Source organism: Styela clava, chromosome 2 (assembly GCF_964204865.1).
Source record: "Styela clava chromosome 2, kaStyClav1.hap1.2, whole genome shotgun sequence".
Classification (NCBI taxonomy): Eukaryota; Metazoa; Chordata; class Ascidiacea; order Stolidobranchia; family Styelidae; genus Styela; species Styela clava.
The window spans coordinates 28049429-28054428 of NC_135251.1; the positions used below are offsets into that span (position 1 = coordinate 28049429).

Below are 5000 nucleotides of genomic sequence, written 5' to 3' on the forward strand. Positions count from 1 at the left end.
AAAAGTTAAAGTACAAACGTGCAAGCATACTAACCTAACCCTAGGTAAGGCATGTCAGAGCGAAAGACAGTAATTTCGAATGAGCCAAGAAAGAGCGGTGCGGGGCCGGTCGGAGCGCACCCTTTTCTCGGTGGCTGGCGGGCGAGAGAGTGCTGCGTCGCCGGCATCGGCGTCGAAAGAAGCCGAGCCAAAAAAAGTTAAAGTACAAACGTGCAAGCATACTAACCTAACCCTAGGTAAGGCATGTCAGAGCGAAAGACAGTAATTTCGAATGAGCCAAGAAAGAGCGGTGCGGGGCCGGTCGAAGCGCACCCTTTTCTCGGTGGCTGGCGGGCGAGAGAGTGCTGCGTCGCCGGCATCGGCGTCGAAAGAAGCCGAGCCAAAAAAAGTTAAAGTACAAACGTGCAAGCATACTAACCTAACCCTAGGTAAGGCATGTCAGAGCGAAAGACAGTAAACTCGAATGAGCCATGAAAGAGCGGTGCGGGGCCGGTCGGAGCGCACCCTTTTCTCGGTGGCTGGCGGGCGAGAGAGTGCTGCGTCGCCGGCATCGGCGTCGAAAGAAGCCGAGCCGAAAAAAGTTAAAGTACAAACGTGCAAGCATACTAACCTAACCCTAGGTAAGGCATGTCAGAGCGAAAGACAGTAATTTCGAATGAGCCAAGAAAGAGCGGTGCGGGGCCGGTCGGAGCGCACCCTTTTCTCGGTGGCTGGCGGGCGAGAGAGTGCTGCGTCGCCGGCATCGGCGTCGAAAGAAGCCGAGCCGAAAAAAGTTAAAGTACAAACGTGCAAGCATACTAACCTAACCCTAGGTAAGGCATGTCAGAGCGAAAGACAGTAATTTCGAATGAGCCAAGAAAGAGCGGTGCGGGGCCGGTCGGAGCGCACCCTTTTCTCGGTGGCTGGCGGGCGAGAGAGTGCTGCGTCGCCGGCATCGGCGTCGAAAGAAGCCGAGCCAAAAAAAGTTAAAGTACAAACGTGCAAGCATACTAACCTAACCCTAGGTAAGGCATGTCAGAGCGAAAGACAGTAATTTCGAATGAGCCAAGAAAGAGCGGTGCGGGGCCGGTCGAAGCGCACCCTTTTCTCGGTGGCTGGCGGGCGAGAGAGTGCTGCGTCGCCGGCATCGGCGTCGAAAGAAGCCGAGCCAAAAAAAGTTAAAGTACAAACGTGCAAGCATACTAACCTAACCCTAGGTAAGGCATGTCAGAGCGAAAGACAGTAAACTCGAATGAGCCATGAAAGAGCGGTGCGGGGCCGGTCGGAGCGCACCCTTTTCTCGGTGGCTGGCGGGCGAGAGAGTGCTGCGTCGCCGGCATCGGCGTCGAAAGAAGCCGAGCCGAAAAAAGTTAAAGTACAAACGTGCAAGCATACTAACCTAACCCTAGGTAAGGCATGTCAGAGCGAAAGACAGTAATTTCGAATGAGCCAAGAAAGAGCGGTGCGGGGCCGGTCGGAGCGCACCCTTTTCTCGGTGGCTGGCGGGCGAGAGAGTGCTACGTCGCCGGCATCGGCGTCGAAAGAAGCCGAGCCGAAAAAAGTTAAAGTACAAACGTGCAAGCATACTAACCTAACCCTAGGTAAGGCATGTCAGAGCGAAAGACAGTAATTTCGAATGAGCCAAGAAAGAGCGGTGCGGGGCCGGTCGGAGCGCACCCTTTTCTCGGTGGCTGGCGGGCGAGAGAGTGCTGCGTCGCCGGCATCGGCGTCGAAAGAAGCCGAGCCAAAAAAAGTTAAAGTACAAACGTGCAAGCATACTAACCTAACCCTAGGTAAGGCATGTCAGAGCGAAAGACAGTAAACTCGAATGAGCCATGAAAGAGCGGTGCGGGGCCGGTCGGAGCGCACCCTTTTCTCGGTGGCTGGCGGGCGAGAGAGTGCTGCGTCGCCGGCATCGGCGTCGAAAGAAGCCGAGCCGAAAAAAGTTAAAGTACAAACGCGATGCTAATGAGCGAGCCGTTGTCTCGACTAATATGTAGGGGGCGTTCGATCGAGCGTCTGGCTTGAGCGCTTGTCGGCCTAGCAGAACGGTCGCATTGTTATGCCCGGGTTTTAGGCACCGCTGCAGGCGGCCGGCAGAGCTCTTGTTTGTGCGAAACTGAATGGATCGAGCCCGAGAGAGGGCGAGCAAAGAAAAAACGCAAATCGCTCCGCCTGGCACTGCCGGCGAGAGCGTGGACGTCGCGGCCAGCGACTGTCGAAGCTGAGTACGGCCGCAGGCGATCGCCTCGGTCTTAAACGAATGCGACGAGCACGCGCCGGGCGGCCCAGCAAGGGCCGAGCGCAGCTGTCGCAGCTATCTGGTTGATCCTGCCAGTAGTGATATGCTTGTCTCAAAGATTAAGCCATGCAGGTGCAAGTACGAGTTCTCGTAAAGCGAAACTGCGAATGGCTCATTAAATCAGTCTTGGTTTATTTGGTCTCGTAAGCGAAGTGGATAACTGTGGTAATTCTAGAGCTAATACATGCATTAAGCGCCGACTTCGGGAGGCGCGCTTTTATCAGATCAAAACCGACCGGGTTCGTCCTGTGACGTTTGATGACTCTGGATAACCACGCGGATCGTACGGTCTCTGCACCGACGACGTATCATTCAAGTGTCTGCCCTATCAACTGTCGAAGGTACGCTACGTGCCTACCTTTGTGATAACGGGTAACGGGGAATCAGGGTTCGATTCCGGAGAGGGAGCCTGAGAAACGGCTACCACATCCAAGGAAGGCAGCAGGCGCGCAAATTACCCATTCCCGACACGGGGAGGTAGTGACGAAAAATAACAATACAGGACTCTAACGAGGCCCTGTAATTGGAATGAGTACATCCTAAAACTCTTAACGAGTATCCATTGGAGGGCAAGTCTGGTGCCAGCAGCCGCGGTAATTCCAGCTCCAACAGTGTATGCTAAAGTTGTTGCGGTTGAAAAGCTCGTAGTTGGATTTTGGGCGAGCGCCGCCGGTCCGTCGCAAGGCGTGTCACTGGTTGCGTTCGCCTCACCTTCGGTTCTCCGTCGGTGCTCTTGACTGAGTGTCGGCGGTGGCCGATAAGTTTACTTTGAAAAAATTAGAGTGTTCAAAGCAGGCTGTTCGCCTGCATAGTGTTGCATGGAATAATGGAATAGGACCTCGGTTCTATTTTGTTGGTTTTCGGAGCACGAGGTAATGATTAAGAGGGACAGACAGGGGCGTCCGTACTCTGCCGTTAGAGGTGAAATTCTTGGATCGGCGGAAGACGAACTACTGCGAAAGCATTCGCCAAGAATGTTTTCTTTAATCAAGAGCGAAAGTCAGAGGTTCGAAGACGATCAGATACCGTCCTAGTTCTGACTATAAACGATGCCAACTAGCGATCGGGAGGCGTTACCATGACGACCTTTCCGGCAGCTTCCGGGAAACCAAAGTCTTTGGGTTCCGGGGGAAGTATGGTTGCAAAGCTGAAACTTAAAGGAATTGACGGAAGGGCACCACCAGGAGTGGAGCCTGCGGCTTAATTTGACTCAACACGGGGAAACTCACCCGGCCCGGACACAGGTAGGATTGACAGATTGAGAGCTCTTTCTTGATTCTGTGGGTGGTGGTGCATGGCCGTTCTTAGTTGGTGGAGCGATTTGTCTGGTTAATTCCGATAACGAACGAGACTCGGGCATGCTGAATAGTTACGCGACCTTCTCGGTCGGCGTCTAACTTCTTAGAGGGACTAGTGGCGTTTAGCCACACGAGATTGAGCAATAACAGGTCTGTGATGCCCTTAGATGTCCGGGGCCGCACGCGCGCTACACTGAGTGAAGCAGCGAGTGTCTAACCTAGGCCGAAAGGTCCGGGTAACCCGTTGAACCTCATTCGTGATTGGGATAGGGACTTGCAATTGTTTCCCTTGAACGAGGAATTCCCAGTAAGCGCAAGTCATCAACTTGCGTCGATTACGTCCCTGCCCTTTGTACACACCGCCCGTCGCTACTACCGATTGAATGGTTTAGTGAGATCCTTGGATCGGCCCCGTCGCGGCTGGCAACGGCCGCGTCGGCGTGTCGAGAAGACGATCAAACTTGATCATTTAGAGGAAGTAAAAGTCGTAACAAGGTTTCCGTAGGTGAACCTGCGGAAGGATCATTACCGAAAGTGGTGGTAGGCCCCGGCCGACCGCGCACTTAATTGTCTTTGGGTGCCGCCGAGAGGGCGGCCGTCAATCGGGGTTCCGCCCCGTGCGACACGCGTAACACGTTGGCATAGCAAGGCAGCCGAGTGCGATGGTGGCTTCTGGGCACCGCGCTCGATGTGCCGCCGGCCCAGCCCGGCGGTCGCTCGGCGCCGTTTGTTGGTGTTTTTGTGCAGTTGTTGTCGGTGGTGGTTTTGTGGTCGATCCCACAGTGTGACATCCGCGCGCTTCGGCGCCGGGCGAAACGTCGAGGACGACTCTTAACGGTGGATCACTCGGCTCGCGAGTCGATGAAGGACGCAGCCAAGTGCGAGAAGTAATGTGAATTGCAGAACACATTGAACGTCGACCTTCTGAACGCGAATTGCGGTCTCGGGTCAATCCCGGGACCGCGTCTGCCTCAGGGTCGCGTTCGTCCTCACCCGAGGGCCGTCGCCTGGCCTCTGCGAAGACGGCCGGGCGTCGCCCCAAGTTGAAGCGGTCGCCGAGCTTTCTCGGCGCGACCGCGTGTCCCGTACACCGCCGGCCCCTCGACGTGTTCAACTACGTTCGAGGGGCGGGTCCAGGTCGGTCGGTCCGGTCACGAGATCAAGACCGACCGTGGGCCAAGGCGGCGACGGTACGCGCTCGGTCGGCGCCGGCGGCGACGACTTGCGATGCCAGCGGGCCGTGTAAGAAGCGGCCCGCTTGACACATACGACCTGAGTTCAGGCGAGAGCACCCGCTGAATTTAAGCATATTATTAAGCGGAGGAAAAGAAACCAACAGGGATTCCCTGAGTAACGGCGAGTGAACCGGGAAGAGTCCAGCGTCGAATCTGCGCGCTTTTCGAGCGCGCCGAGTTGTGACG

The 5000-nt window shown here is 55.6% G+C and overlaps 2 non-coding genes and 1 pseudogene across 2 annotated transcripts; all 3 read left to right on the plus strand.

The window, feature by feature from the left end:
• The first annotated feature begins 2297 nt into the window (after positions 1-2297).
• LOC144420289 (small subunit ribosomal RNA) lies at positions 2298-4107 on the plus strand. The gene has a single exon (XR_013474642.1). It is a non-coding gene; the product is annotated as a small subunit ribosomal RNA (ribosomal RNA).
• Positions 4108-4405: 298 nt separating this feature from the next.
• LOC144420346 (5.8S ribosomal RNA) lies at positions 4406-4559 on the plus strand. The gene has a single exon (XR_013474692.1). It is a non-coding gene; the product is annotated as a 5.8S ribosomal RNA (ribosomal RNA).
• A 288-nt stretch (positions 4560-4847) lies between these two features.
• The window catches only part of LOC144420028 (large subunit ribosomal RNA), a 3695-nt pseudogene continuing 3542 nt past the window's right edge, over positions 4848-5000 (plus strand).